The following is a 16,331-nucleotide window of genomic DNA, read 5'->3' as shown; positions in this document are numbered from 1 at the left end:
ATGGTTTAGCCACATAGCAGTGGTTCCTGTATCTCAAAAGGTACATTGTGGAGATGGAAAAGATGGAGAAAGTGGCAACTAAAGGGATCAAGGGGTTAGAGCACCTTCCTAACTAGGACAGGCTGAAGAATTTGGGTTTTTTAGTTAAGGGAAAAGATTGTGTGATGGGTGTTCATAAAATTATGCATGGGGTAAAGAAAGCAAAGAGAGAGAACTTTTTCCTCTTTCTCCCCAAATTCTAGAACTCAGGCACCAAAAGTGGGTGAAGTAGGTGGGCAGTGTGTTCAGGACAGACGAAAAGAAGTGCCTTCAAAGATTAAATAACTTGTGGAACTCACTGCCATTGGATATGATGACGACTATAAGCTAGGGGGATGAGGTCTCTCAGTGTAGCCATGATGGCCAAATTGAACCTCCATGTTGGCTTCATGTCCTGCTTGCATACTTCCTGTAAGCACTTGATTGATGAAGCTGCACTGGATATGTTGGAAGTGAAGGACTGTACTTCAGAGGTACGGTTGCCAGCCTCCAGGTGGTGGCTGGAGATCTCCTGCTATTACAACTGATCTCCAGCCGATAGAGATCAGTTCATCAGAAAATGGCCGCTTTGGCAATTGGACTCTATGGCATTGAAGTCCCTCCTTTCTCTAAACCCCGCCCTCCTCAGGCTCTGCCCCCAAAATCTCCATGTATTTCCCAACCCAGAGCTAGAAACCCTATTCAGAGGGGTCAGTAGAGATCACTTTCCTTTATCCTTCCTCTTGCTTGTTCTGCTGAATTCTCTTTGTTATGTAATTACTTAGGGACCCCCTTCTTTCTAAACGCATGGTCGCTTTAGCCTCCTTTATTCCCCGTTTCAGCCAGGATTCAGCCAGGATTGAATGCACGTTCGGCGAAATGCATGCGTTAGATCCTGGCTGAATCCTGGCTGAAACAGGGAATAAAGGAGGCTAAAGCAACCATGCGCTTTCGCCCATTCTCTTCCCTCTTCTTCATCGAACCATGGACTCTCTGCAGTCTCTCTCCAACTATTGAGGAAAGGCTGATATCATAGTAATAATAAATGAATCAGACCAGTTTGTTAAGAAGCACAGTTAGGGTTGCCAACTGCCAGGTAGTAGCAGGAGATCTCCTGCTAATTCAACTGATCTCCAGCCGATAGAGATCAGATCACCTGGAGAAAAGTGGCCGCTTTGGCAATTTAACTGAATTGCTGAAGCCCCTCCTCTCCTAAACCCCACCCTCCTCAGGCTCCGCCCCAAAAATCTCCCGCCGGTGGTGAAGAGGGACCTGGCAACCCTAAGCACAGTCCAGGAAGTATCCATCTGGCCGTCATGTAATCCAAGCAAGGTGTCTCTCTGAAGACACGAGGATCAGTGAGCGCAGTACATACATGGTGCAAAATCGCCAACATATGGGACAGCTGCCGTTGAATATTTCCCTCCCATCCTAGAAAGACTGTGTGGTTGGCCAAGGCCAACACATCGGATCAGTCACAGGGCAAGATTGGCTGAGAGAAGTGCCATTTCCCAGGGAACAGGGAGAAACATTTTTTAATAAATGGACTAGCAAGATGGAACTTGGTCTGATCCAGTTGCTAATTTTGTAATTTTTTTTCAGGCCAACAAATAAGAAACAAGGACTGCCCCAAGAATCTTAGGAAACAGCCAACACAGCAAACCACCAGCACTGTGTATTATACTGTAAATCAATTATAGTGAGCAGCAATTTCTTTTTATATCATTTCCAAGTGTCTAATTTCCAATGATTAGGAAGTAATGGATAATATGAATAACATGTTTTTAAAAATTGACCCCTACATTAAATGATTATTCAGCAAAACGAATGATTCCTTCTCCATGCATGAGGCTGAGCTGCATGTTATGATTGCTTCCACATTTATTTTAAATGGCTTTTTAAAATTTTCAAATTGAGATGCCAGAATTGCTTTATCATGGAGGTGACTAGCGCGAGTAAAGAGAGAAACTTCAAATCTTTCCTTCCCTGCCATTTTCTCACTGGAAAAAAACCTCCCTGAGCTGTTTTTACCTCTGCAGGAAGAAAAAAAAGAGGTATCTGTAATTTTCTCCAGGTAAAAGCAGCTCCTGAGGTGTGGAACTGTTCCAAAAGGGTTGCCAGGTCCCTCTTTGCCACTGGTGGGAGGTTTTTGGGGCGGAGCCTGAGGAGGGCAGGGTTTGGGGAGGGGAGGGACTTCATTGCCATAGAGTCCAGTTGCCAAAGCTGCCATTTTCTCCAGGTGAACTGATCTTTATTGGCTGGAGATCGGTTGTAATAGCAGTAGATTGACAGCTAGTACCTGGAGGTTGGCAACCCTATGTTCCAGGGAGAAAATGGCAGTGGATGAAGACATTAAAATTCCATCCACACTATTCTCTTCTCCTTGATAAAGCAATCCTGGTAGCTCAGTTTGCCAGACTCTCCCCTTGGTTGCCAGCACAGGGTTGCCAGCAACCTAGATTGCACACATAGCAGCTCAATTTAAATGAGTCACTGGGTGTTTGGGACAGTATGTGAGTACATTCCTATGGCCTGCCTAAGGTTGCCAATACAGCAGTGTGCGGCTGCTGTAAAAAAGGCAAATTCCATGCTGGCCATAATTAGACGAGGAATAAAGAATAAAACTGCTGATATCATACTGCCCTTGTACAAATCTATGGTGAGACCACACTTGGAATACTGTGTACAGTTCTGGTCACCACACCTAAAAAAGGATATTACAGAGCTTGAGAAGGTGCAGAAAAGAGCAACCAAAATGATTAGGGGACTAGAACAGGGGTCGGCAAACTCATTAGTCAAAAGAGCCAAATATCAACAGTACAACGATTGAGATTTCTTTTGAGAGCCAAATTTCTTAAACTTAAACTATATAGGTAGGTACACTGTTTATTAACTTAATAAACTTTAATTAAATTATAGGTACACGGAATAAAACTTGATATCATACTTAATAGTGATCTTATTTATTGATAAAAATTAAATTGTAAGTCCCTGCCATTTCCCCCTCCCCACCTGGAGTCCTCGTCTGGAGGCCTGGTCTACTGCCATAAAAGCCTATTGGTAGATCTGGCCTCCGGCTGAGTCCCATTGGAAGGCCAGGTCTACCCATTGGCTTTCTTGGCAGTAGACCTGGCCTCCGGAGGCCCATAGAAGCCAATAGGTAGACCTGGCCTCTGAAGGGGGACTTTTTCCCCCTCCTCGGAGTCCAGGTCTACTATCAAGAAAGCCAGTGGGTAGACATGGCCTCCCAATGGGACTCAGCCGGAGGCCAGGTCTACCAAAAGAAGCCCGCCCCGCCCAACAGATGATAGGCGTGGGGGCCAGGAACCGCCGAGCCGCCCGCCCAGAAATTGCGCGGCTAGAGGGGAGGCTTTAGCCTCCCAACCATTGAGGGCAAGGGGGACCCGGCCATTCTCCATGGCGGGGGGGGGAGAGAGAGAGACAGAGCACCCACTCTCTCTCTCAGGCACGCCGGCTCCGCAGATCGGCTGCCGGCGCGAGCGGGCGCAAGAGCAGGGGCTCTGAACCAAGTTCGGAGAGCCACACTCAACGGGCCAAAGAGCCGCATGCGGCTCTGGAGCCGCAGTTTTGAGACCCCTGGACTAGAACAACTGCCCTACGAGCAGGGGTTAAGATGCTTAGGGCTGTTTAGCTTGGAAAGAAGGCAGCTGAGGGGAGACATGATAGAGGTCTATAAAATTATGCATGGTTTGGAGAGAGTGGACAGGGAGAGGTTTTTTTCCCTCTCCCATAATACTAGAACACGGGGTCATCTGCTAAAGCTGGAGGGTGAGAGATTCAAAACAGATAAAAGGAAGTATTTTTTCACACATAGTTAAATTGTGGTACTCCCTGCCCCAGGATGTGGTGATGGCTGCCAACTTGCAAGGCTTTAAGAGGGGAGTGGACATATTCATGGAGGAAAGGGCTATTCATGGCTACTAGTTAAAATGCATACTAGTCATGATGCACACCTATTCTCTCCAGTATCAGAGGAGCATGCCTATTATATTAGGTGCTGTGAAACATAGGCAGGATGGTGCTGCTGCAGTTGTCTTGTTTGGGGGCTTCCTAGAGGCACCTGGTTGGCCACTGTGTGAACAGACTGCTGGACTTGATGGGCCTTGGTTTGATCCAGCAGGGCTTTTGTTATGTTCTTAATAGGGGTGTGCATATCGATTTTTGAACTCTCAAAAGACTTGAACAGATCAGCCAACATTTGGATTGCCCTGGCCACAGGCAACTATAAATGATGGCAGAACTCTTGCGAGAAGGACGCTCATGAGAGTTCAGGAAGCCCTAAAAGGGCATATGCAGCGTGCCACACTAAGACGAGGAGGAGGAGGAGAGAAGAAGAAGAAGAGTTGGTTTTTATACCCTTCTTTTCTCTACCATAAGGAGTCTCAAAGCAGCTTACAATTGCCTTCCCATCCCCCCACCTTGTGAGATAGGTGGGGCTGAGAGAGTTTGGAGAGAACTGTGACTTGCCCAAGGTCACCCAACTGGCTTCATATGTAGGAGTGGGGAAACTAACCCGGTTCACCAGATAAGAGTCCGCCGCTCATGTGGAGGAGTGGGGAATCAAATCTGGTTCTCCAGATAAGAGCCCACCTCTCTGAACCACTACAACACACTGGCTCAAATGAGGGGGGACTGGTATGTGTGGCTGGCCACACTGCTTTTAAAGAAGGATGAGGGATTGAGGAGGTAAGGAGGGATGTCCCATCTGGTTCCTAGGCAGTGTGACAGTCGGGGGGCAGCAGGGAAGGCAGGGAGGAGTGGCTGGCTGACAGGATGGGAGGCTACGGCACCCCCAGCCTCTGCAGCCGATTTTGGCCCCCTCGTTGTGGATCCAGCCCTGGACAAGGGGTCCTTAACCTGAGCATCACTTTTGAAAAAAGAAAGTTGGGGGCTGACATGATGTCATTTTTTTTGGTCAGTGATGGTTGACGAAAATAGTGATGGTTGGCGAATGAATTCTAGTATAAATTACTATATGTGATATGATCACTTTGGTAGGTGGGGGGAAACAATATTCTAGAATGTAGCATTATTATGACTTTGGAGATGTTGGATATTGAGAAACACATACAAATATGGAGTGTTTATGTATCGTAGATATATGTATTGTTGTCTTTGTGTAATAGTTGAAATAAAAAAATAAAAAAAGAACTTTTCTCTCTAGTTTGGAAGTCCAGGTACAGACTAATAGTTGGAAACGATGTGTCGGCAATTAAGGGAGAAAGGAACCTAGAATGCCACGGTTTTGTTTAGCCATAAGTCACAGGAAACATAACCTGCTGCAAAGATGCTAAATGTCTTCCAGCTTTTTAGAATTTCACAGAATGCCAGGTTGTTTCCCTCAGCTAGCCTTCTTTATTTGATAAAAGGCCATTCTTTCCCAGCTAATGCTGATAGACTGCAACCATCAAAATAGATGAGTTGGCTTTTTTCGGCATCCCGGATGATTCTTCTCCATGGCATGGGGCCAGACAGCTTGAGCAAATGACACACTTTGTCATATTTGAGGCAAATACCTTCAGAGCGTCGTCAGACTGTTGAATAGCCTTGCAGACTATGGGACAGTTTATAGTCAGCAGAAAAGTGTTTACACTTCAGGCTGCATGCATGAATGGCAGATAGGGATAAGAGCTTGGTGTAACCCCTGATGAAAGAAGAGTTAGAAAAGGTCCAGGACAAGGAGCCCCAGTTGGTTGATGGGGCCAGTAAACCCACTCTCCTTTGGTTCTTGTCGGTTATCCGGGCTGTGTGACCGTGGTCTTGGTATTTTCTTTCCTGACGTTTTGCCAGCAGCTGTGGCAGGCATCTTCCGAGGAGTAACACTGAAGGACAGTGTCTCTGACAGTGTCTCTGACACTGTCCTTCAGTGTTACTCCTCTGAAGATGCCTGCCACAGCTGCTGGCGAAATGTCAGGAAAGAAAATACCAAGACCACGGTCACACAGCCCAGATAACCTACAAGAACCGATGAACTCTGACTGTGAAAGCCTTCGACAATATTTTGACTCTCCTTTGTTGGTGTAATGGAGCGGTAGAGTGTTTCTGCATCTACTGAGGGGATAGCTCAAACTAAGAATAATTTAGAAGGGTGTAATTTTGGTCACATTATGAGAAGACCAGAGTCACTGGAAAAGACAGTCATGCTAGGAAAAGTTGAGGGCAGCAGGAAAAGAGGAAGACCCAACAAGAGATGGATTGACTCTATAAAGGAAGCCACAGTTTGCAAGATCTGAGCAAGGCTGTCAAAGAGAGGACATTTTGGAGGACATTGATTTATAGGGTCGCCATGAGTCGGAAGCGATTTGACGGGACTTAACACACACACAAAATTTTGTTCAGTCCTGACGTGGATAGCCTAGTCTAGCCTGATCTCCTCAGATCTCCGAAGCCAAGCAGGGTTACAACGTGGATGGGAGAACACCAAGGAATGCCAGGGTTGTTGTGCAAAGGAAGGCAATGGCAAACCATCTCTGTTTGTCTCTTGCTTTGAAAACCCTACCAGGGTTGCCATAAGTCGATGGTGACTTGCCAGCACTTCACACACACATAAACTTTTAACTTTTAAATATTACCCTTTTAGGGATCAAATAGCAACAAAATATATTTTTTTAGCTTCTCTATTTCAACATCAGGAAATCCATTAAAACAAGGTTGCATAGACAAGTTCACAGTTACCACGTTCCCAAATGGGATACAAGCTAATGGATATCCTGATGTTGAAATAGAGAAGCTAAAATATATATATTTGGTTGCTATTTGATCCCTAAAAGGGTAATATTTAAAAGTTAAAAGTTTATGGAAATCATTGAAGCTACAGAAGCTTATATTGAAATAAGCACATATCTGACATCAATATTTAAATGGGACTGAGGAAGAATTGAAACGATCATATCCCTTTCTACTTTTCTTCATTTGAAGACATCGTCCTCGGATTGATTGTTACTGTACCTGGACTAAAAGACTTTTTGTTGTATATTTGCTTGGTAGCACGTTGTTATATCCAATACACCATTGTTATTAGGCATTGTTATCAGCCTGTTTCTGTACTAATTTTCTAACCTTAGGTATAGGTACAGAGGTGTTGATTTTTGAGTGCTTACCCTCTAGGTGGTGGCTGGAGATCTCCCGCTTATATAATTGATCTCCAAGTGATAGAGATCAGTTCACCTGGAGAAAATGGCTACTTTGGCAATTGGACTCCATGGCATTGAAGACCTTCCCCTTCCCAAACCCCACCCTCCTCAGGCTATGTCCCCAAAATCTCCAGGTATTTCCCAACCCAGAGCTGGCAACCCTACATGGCAGCCTCTCCTTTGTACCCCTCCTCCAAGGGAAGGGTTGCCAGAAAAGAGAGAACCTTTTTCGGTTCTTTCTCTCCCCCATCTCTGGAATGAACTCCTGTTAAAAGGTGGCAACCCACCGACCGGTCCCAGCTTGCCTTTCAGCAGCAGGTAAAAACACACCTGCTTGGACAAATGTTCAACTGACTGCATCCTGTAATGACTAACTGTTGCTGATCATAGCTTTTCTGCTGACGTCTGTAGATTTTAATGATGGTCTTTTATTGGTTGATTTTATTGTAAGCTGCCTCAAGCAGTTTGCGGCAAGGCAGTATGTAAATATTTAAAGATATACATAAGCATCAAAGGTCGGTTTTGGAGTGGACTGTGGGACGGGGCCGTAGCTCAATGGCAGAGCACATATTTTCCACACAGAATGTCCCAGCTTCAATCTCTAGCACCTCTAGTTGGAAAAGGATTTGGGGTAGTAGAGCTGGGAAAGAGACCCCTCCATGGCCAGTCAGAGCCGGCAATCCCAAATTAAATCTCTGTCTCGGTATGGTGAAAGAAGAAAGAGGACTTTTAACAGTTATGAAGTTTGCAATGCTTGATTAATGGATTGGCATCTTTTAATTTTTTTATCCACTGAAAAGGGCCCCATTTAATCAGACTGCCCCTTTTAATCAGATTTTTGGTTTTTTAAAAAATCATGATATTTGATCCAAATAGTTCTAAATGGCTCAGGTGGCAAGCATGGCGTAATGGTTAAGAGCGGTGTGAGGAAATCCAAGTTAGCAGTTTGGATTACTACAGCACACTCTTTATAGGACTATCTCTGCAGGCAACCTGGAAATGGCAGCAGTGCAGTTCTGGTTATAATAAGGAATAGAGAATATATTACGCTGGCTCTTGGTCAACTGTGCTGGCTGCAAGTATGTTTCTGAGCCTGGTTCAAATACTGGTGCTTACAATCTGGTGTTTACAATTGTGGTGTAGTGGTTAAGAGTGGCGGACTCTAATCTGGAGAACCGGGTTGGTTTCCCCACTCCTACACATGAAGCCTGCTGGATGACCTTGGGCTAGTCACAGCTCTCTTAGAACTCTCTCAGCCCCACCTACCTCACAAGGTGTCTGTTGTGGGGAGAGGAAGGAAAAGAGATTGCAAGCCGGTCTGATTCTCCTTAAAAGGTAGAGAAAATCGGCATATAAAAACCAACTCTTCTTCTTCTTCAAGCACCCTCTTCAAAAAGTCATTCCCTTTTTTACGACAGGGTAGATGATGCATGCTGTATGCGCCATCCCAAAGCGAAGAAAGCATGCTCTCTCTCTCTCTCTCTCTTTTTGCCTTGGGAAGCTTTCCTATGAAAATTTATGCAGATTAATCAACGACAGTCAGCGGTGACTTCTCCAATCAGGTGACAGCCCTCATGATTCAAGAAGGAATGCTAGACATTCGGATGGTCAGGTGTGCTGTGATTTGAATCTGGCTCAAAACCGGATTCACGAAACACTTCAACGAAGGACTTCAAAGGAGGTATGAGCTGGCTAACTGGTAAATAAAAGCCCAGGGGAACGCTTGCAGTCCATTGTGTGTGAATGTACATTTGCCCTCAGGAGGTACTGATAAAGTAAAATCTCTGTTCCTAAGGTTTTAAACACTGGGATTTTGCTAAGGCTTGCTAAGGCTGTCAAGTCTCATTTGCCGCTGAACAGTTCATGCTTTGGTGCTGGACAATGCGCAAATGTTTAAATGGCTTGAAATGTCTAATTGAATTACCTTCAAATTGTAAGTCAAAAATGCAAAAGGCTGTCTCTGGCTCACAGGCTCAGTCACTCAGATGTGTCTTCCCATACTGACGCTCTTCCCCCCTACCCACCCCGCGCCATTCTCCTTTTTTGCTTTTTACAAGATGGAGTTACACAAAAATCTTAAATGGTGAAAGCGTTTCTTAAGAGTGACAGAAGAGAGGGGAAATGATGCCAAATTTCTGCCATTCAAAACAGAGGGGGGTAAAATTTGGGGTTATTTTTCCAATGGGCAGAGGGGGCAAAGAGACTGTAATTGAAGAGTTGGGCCGAGATCCAAAGGCCTGTTCATGAATGCATTGAATTTTGAATTGCAAAAAAGCAGTCCATTGAAAGCTAACTATTTTGGGGGAGGGCTGTATACTTCACAAGAGCACAGGAAAATGTGACCTTCTGAAGCAAGGGGTTTATGGATCTGCTTAGTATATTTTTAACCCCACCCTGTGTCCAAGTGGGTCAGGTGGTACCCATGCTTTCCCCACCTCCATTTTATCCTCACAACAATCTTGTGAAGGAGTTTCAGCTAAGAGAGCACGATCGGGCCAAGACCACTCAGAGAGCTTCTTGGTGGTATGGGAACTTGAACTCAGGCCCTCCAGATCCTAGCTTAACCCTCCAGCCAATAAACTATACTGGCTCTGTACGGTTTATTTATTTAAATATTTATGCCCTGAAACCAAAGCAGCATACAACATTGTTCTCCCAACCTCCATTATATCTTTACAACCCTAAGAGGTAGGATACCCTGAGAGTGACTGGTCAAGGGTCAGTCAGGGAACCTCCTAATATTCTGATCCATTCAGTTTTTAACAACCTCTAGAATCACTCAACGAAGGATCAGACTGCTACTGAGGGGTCTGGAACAATATGAACAAGCCCTGTGTTCAAGTGCTCCCTCCTGTCTCCCTTTCACACGCACCAAGTCAATCACTGCCTTTGATTGGCACAAACTCTAGTTTGCTGCTATATCCAAACCGTCAAACTAAATTTGACTTTGATCTCCAAACTAGGACTGCAAACACATTTCAAAGAACCCAACAGCTAAGCAAATAAAGCGAGAAAGAGGTGGTTTTTTTTTTAATAAGTACATTTTTATTTAAAATAAAATTATGGTGCCTTTTTTTAATTAGGGTACTGCACAATCTGTATATGCAACACTTTTTTTTTTGGTACAGAACATATGTATTGAGCAATATCCTTAAATGCTAAATATATATTAATGGCTTGTCTTAGAAACATGACAACATTGATTTTTGAGATTGTAGCTGGCCATGATCCAGGGGGATCCAGGTCCATGATCCAGGCTACAAAACGAGCTCCAAGAGCATTGAAATTTCTGAGCTCCCTCTTCAAAAAGCAGACACCCGGGTGTTGCATGAAGCGTCCCTAAGGAAAGTCTCTGGATCACGGTCATCCCCTTTAGTCATTTAACCACCGGTACAGATTCTCTATGAACAATAGCAGTTTTAATCTGCACATGTGGTACACAGTCAAGAAGGCAGATTTTAAGATTATTTACATTCATGCATTAGAGTTTGTTTGTTTGTTAAAACACGCTATCTTTTGCAGTTTAAAAATCATAGATTTTGTCTTTAGAGATGCAGGGCAGGTCATAAAGATATAGAAAAATATATTTATAACAGTCCCGGTTCTCCATTGCCTCAGACGCTTGCATATACCTGTGCAAAGTGAGTACAAAATGGGGATAAGGACACCATGCAAAAAACACAGTTTCACTCCCATCTTGCATGGTCCAAAACAAAATGCAATGTGCTAAGAAGCAATGGGGATCCCGGGCCATACATATATAATATATGGCTATGGTCCAGCCAAAGTTGAACACTCCCATTAATGTCACAGGAGAGAATTTATACATGTGCTTCACTCTGCCATTGAAATTATCAGGACTCAACAAGTGCTTAACTTTGCCTAGATCATGTCCTCTATGTGTATCTCTATACCATAAAATCTCTGGTTGTGACACAGAAGTTGCAAACTGACAAAAATCATAGCTCTTTGGGTCAAACTGAGGTACACAAGCAGCTAGATTTAAGTAGAGCTAGGTTAGGATATAGCCAATGGAGAAGCTTTGCTCATTGCATGCCCCGAGGTATGCAGAATCTTTCAGCATCTTATTTTACAGAATAAAAAAATTAAACTCTAAATCTCTGTAAACCGCTATCTTGAATTACCAGTTCTTAGTGTAATGAGTCCCTATTGTGAGGATGCTTTTATCTGTCAAGACTTGTATATTCTGTTTGTATTTAATTAACTGGATTAGAAGGGACGGATGCCCCTTTTACAGCTTGTTTGCAAGTATCTACAATTTCAGACAAAATTCGGTATACATCACAAAACTGTTAGAGCCCACCTCCTTAAGGTGACACACCTCCTTCATTTGCCCCACATCTGTTCTGAAAACTGAGGGGTGTGCTACATGTTCAGAACAATGTGGTATTGCCCTCCTGAGACTGTACTACTTTGGAAAACTGGTGGGGAAAACTGCATGATTTGAGTGTTCTCAAATGAAGGAAAATCTCCATGTGCATAGCAGCAAGCCATATTAGAAATCTGACATAGTTATTTTCCAGGGGTACAGACAGCAGTTTTTTTTTCACATGTAACAAGTATTCAAACATTTGATGTCCACCAGCACTCTGAAATGGTACATCCCAAAGAGGACTACACCACAATTCTTCAGAATACGTAGATCAATCCTGAGAGCTTCCTGCAGCCTGGCTGGCCACTGTGTGAACAGACGGCTGGACTTGATGGGCCTTGGACTGATCCAGCAGGGCTTTTCTTATGTTCTTCTTTGTATTGTTCATGCGCAGGACCAGGTATAGTGATAAGGGCTTGTTTTAGATGCAACACTGCAAATGTCGCTTTGTGCTGCTTCAGCCAAAATGGTGTCTTGCAGGGTTTAGCCACAAAGTCCCTCCACCCCCAGCATTAAAAAAAACCCACTGGATACCATTGGACAGATATGAGGAGGATGTTAAGTGTAAGACCTGAGCCAGCAGGGCTTAACTGTGCTGGATATCTGCAGAACCCTGACACTAGTGCTAGAATGCTCACCTTGCCTCACCCTATGCGCTACTATGCCTGCAGAACAGTGTATGCATTAAAAACAACAACAACACACAGAGAGATGTTTGAGGGGTAGCCAAAATACTAATAAGAAATAGGCTTCTGCATACTGCATAAGCATAGCCTTTCTGGGTTCCTTTGCCTGTAATTTCAATAAAGTCAACAAGTAAAACGGAAGTATGACTGGTGGCAGTTCAGAACCGCTCATCAACATCTACAGGATTTGCTAAGCAGTTCTGAATAAGCACAGTGGTAATACGAGGACAGTAAAACAAATATAATAAGGATATTGTAACAATAACAAATTAACTCTTTATAAATAATATTATTTTGTAGAATTCAAGTTACTTTAAAAGTAGGGGCTTTTAAAAAAATAATAAGACCATCATCTCAGAAAAATATAGAGCAGAAATGACCAGCACCGCTGCTGTCAAACGTCTATTAATTCAATGGTAGTTGTACAAGGATGCTGTAAAACTCTCTCCTTTTAAGGAATGGAGGTTACACAGCAACCGGGCCAAACTTGAGGAACATACTCCAGGCTTTCTTCCATGTTCCATTAGTAGGCAGAAGTTAAGAGTAAGTTTGGATTCTAGCTTACACACTGGAAGTCAATGAGGGATCCTGGGAGGGGATAAATAATTGGAAAATCTCCCCCTCCAGGACACTGGGAGCATTTAAGAGCTTCAGCAGACCAATCACCCCATCTCTGTTTTGCATTTTTTCTTCATTTGAACTGAATAAGACCATCAGTCCATCACTGTCAGTACTGTCTACTCAGACTGGCAGAGGCTCTCCAGGGTCTCAAGCTGAGGTCTTTCACATCACCTACTACCGGATCCTTTTAACTGGAGATGCCAGGGATCGGACCTGGGACCTACTGCATGCCAAGCAAATGCTCTGCCACTGAGTCACAGCCCCTCCCCATTTGCGGACAATCAACTTCTGTCAACATTCCAAGGGTATTGAGTCTGCTCAGTTTTCATTGGGCCTTATTTACAAACTTTTTTTTGTATATCTAGGCAATCTGTCAAGTATGTACATGAAGCTGCCTTATACTGAATCAAACCCTTGGTCCATCAAAGTCAGTATTGTCTACTCAGACTGGCAGCAGCTCTCCAGGGTCTCAGGTAGAGGTCTTTCACATCACCTACTTGCCTAGTCCCTTTAACTGGGGATGCCGGGGATTGAACCAGGGACCTTTGGCATGCCAAGCAGATGCTCTACCACTGAGCCACAGCCCCTCCCTGTAGAAACGTCTCTGATGTTTGTGGGTGGATCTCTTTTGCTGTTTCTGTTATAGGTACTCAACCATGACATTTGCTATTAGAGGGAACAAATTTGGGTCTGTGAAGAATTGGAGGAGAGGAAGCGAAGAGTCTGGAAATCCCATAACCTAACCTCCCCCCTCCCCCAGATTACATAAACTCCTGGGACTTCCCCTGTTTCTTCTTTAGGTAAAGGTAAAGGTCCCCTGTGCAAGCACCAGGTCATTCCTGACCCATGGGGTGACGTCACATCCCGACATTTACTAGGCAGACTTTGTTTATGGGGTGGTTTGCCAGTGCCTTCCCCAGTCATCTTCCCTTTACCCCCAGCAAGCTGGGTACTCATTTGACCGACCTTGGAAGGATGGAAGGCTGAGTCAACCTTGAGCCGGCTAGCTGAAACCAACTTCCGTCGGGATCGAACTCAGGTCATGAACAGAGCTTGGACTGCAGTACTGCAGTTTACCACTCTGTGCCATGGGTTTCTTCTTTAACTATCTGTAAACTGCCCTCAGTATTCCATGCCACTGAAGCAAAGTCGCTCCTCAACCTTTTTTTTTGGTTTTCTTTTGATTAATTTAGAAAGACTTCTTTTCCTGCATAACTAGAGAGTCCTCTTAAGAATGTAAACCCCCTACTTATCTGTGGTTGACCTGGCTTTCTCTGCTTTTGTGACTGACCCAGACCACTCCCTTTACTATTAGATATATGAAAGTAATACTGACAGCCAAATTCCCCCAGTGAAGCCATAACAAACGTTACCATTTCCATGCTGACGAGGTTTGCCATAGCTTAGTGGCAGAGCGCATGCTGAAGGTACTAAGATCAACTGCATTCCTATTTATTCTCCCAGCAGAAACAAAAAATGGGCACAGTTGATTATTACTTGTTGTAACCATACCTTGTTTGAATGGGGTGAACTACATGTCTATAAATGAAAGCAGAAAGCAGTTCGTTTTTTTTTGAGGGGGGAAAAGAAGATGACAGGCAATAATACTGGGAAAGATCTCTGATTAAGATCTTGGGGAGCTGCAGCCAGCTGGTGAAGATGGTGCAGGGCTAGACAGGCCAATGATTTAACTCTGTATGAGGCAGCTTCATAGTTTCACAAGACTGAAGAAGAAGAGTTGGTTTTTATATGTCGACTTTCTCTGCCACTTAAGGAAGAATCAAACCGGCTTACAATCACCTTCCCTTCCCCTCCCTACAACAGACACCCTGGGAGGTAGGTGGGGCTGAGAGAGCTCTAAAAGAGCTGTGACTAGCCCAAGGTCACCCAACTGGCTTCATGTGGAGGAGTTGGGAAACAAATCCAGTTCACCAGATTAGAGTCTACCACTCATGTGGAGGACAGGGGAATGAAACCCAGTTCTCCAGATTAGAGTCCGCCGCTCCTAACCACCACCCTTAACCACTACACCACGCTGACTGCACTGCCAGAAGTGAATGAGGATGCCCTCATGGGATCGCATCCTATGATTGTGTTCCGCAAACAACGGAGTCTTCCTCCAGCACAGAAATCTGCTTGAGCGGAACATACCTTTTCTGTTGGCGGAAGGCTCTTTGACCAGTGTTCGCAGGACAGAATCATAGGATACAGCTCCTGGTTTCTTCCTTTACTCACCATCCCCTCCTGAAAGGCCTATATGCTTCAGCATGAGAGAGGCAAAAGTAAAGGAACCAGTCCTGTATGGGGAAACCATGGCTGTACAGTCTAGCGTGGATACAAAGCAACTGAGACAGTCATGACTTTGGCTTGGGCCCTGGTTGGGACCAATTCCGATTAATCATTAACAGGTTCTGTGGAGTCCACTTGGTCAAATGGATGCAGTGAGCCTTTTGACCTTGCCATCTACAGCTTTTTTTTCTTCATAAGTTCATATATAAACAGCTACCAAATGAAGGCTCACCTCATGCATGAGACAATCCAGAATTTCCCAAATTGTAGGTACCAATCCAAAAGAGTGTCTCAAAGCCTGTGCCAATGAGTCCCAACAGTTTTACTGATTTGTGCAGGCTCTGATTTTAAATGGGTCACCTTACCAAGAAAATTTGGACTTACAGGGAGGCTGCGAACCAGATACAGTAGCTAATGCTAGAATACAATTTGTTAGTCTTTATAATGCCACAAAGATCCCAGGTTTCCCCCCGCCCCTCCGCAATAGACAGCTACTCCTCTGGATTTGTCACATAACTAACAAAAAATATGATCCCCCACCCCCCAAAGGACAGTATATCTGGGCCTGCGCTACATTCTACCTGTAGGCCAATATAACAGAAAACATGTGGGGGAAATGATTACACCAAATAACATTACAATGTTTGGTGGGGGGAACCAAGCCAGAAACATTCATTGCTGCACTGAAGGAAAAGTGCAATTATAAATATATGAGACAGTGGATTTTGATTTAAGCATGTTTTTGTCAAAGCTGACAAAAATGTCAATCGCTTTTATGCAAGAACGCACCAAATGAACAGAAAGGAAATTATTTATGTTCTTAGAGCAAACAGTTGCCAACACTCTTTCACTACACCTTAAGAAAAGTCTTGACATTTAATAGACTGTATTCCTAGACAGAGAAGAAAGGTTAGAAGGCTGAGTAAATGAATAACTCTGTTAAGATAAAATAGGATTTTTTTTTGGTCTCTTAGAGGACACATATATTTACGCATACGCTACCATTCAGTAACAAACATTGATTTTATGGGGGGGGGGGATATGACCCAAATATCAAAACTTAATACCTCAAGTATTTTATGGAGATGGGGTTGCAGAGCCCAGCCAAACATTGCTTTCCAACAGATAAATTCAATGGGAGTAACATCTAGCTTTTGCCTGCCTTCCCTC

Source organism: Euleptes europaea, chromosome 6, assembly GCF_029931775.1.
Source record: "Euleptes europaea isolate rEulEur1 chromosome 6, rEulEur1.hap1, whole genome shotgun sequence".
In the NCBI taxonomy this organism is placed as follows: domain Eukaryota; kingdom Metazoa; phylum Chordata; class Lepidosauria; order Squamata; family Sphaerodactylidae; genus Euleptes; species Euleptes europaea.
Note: the sequence above shows the minus strand (reverse complement) of the source record.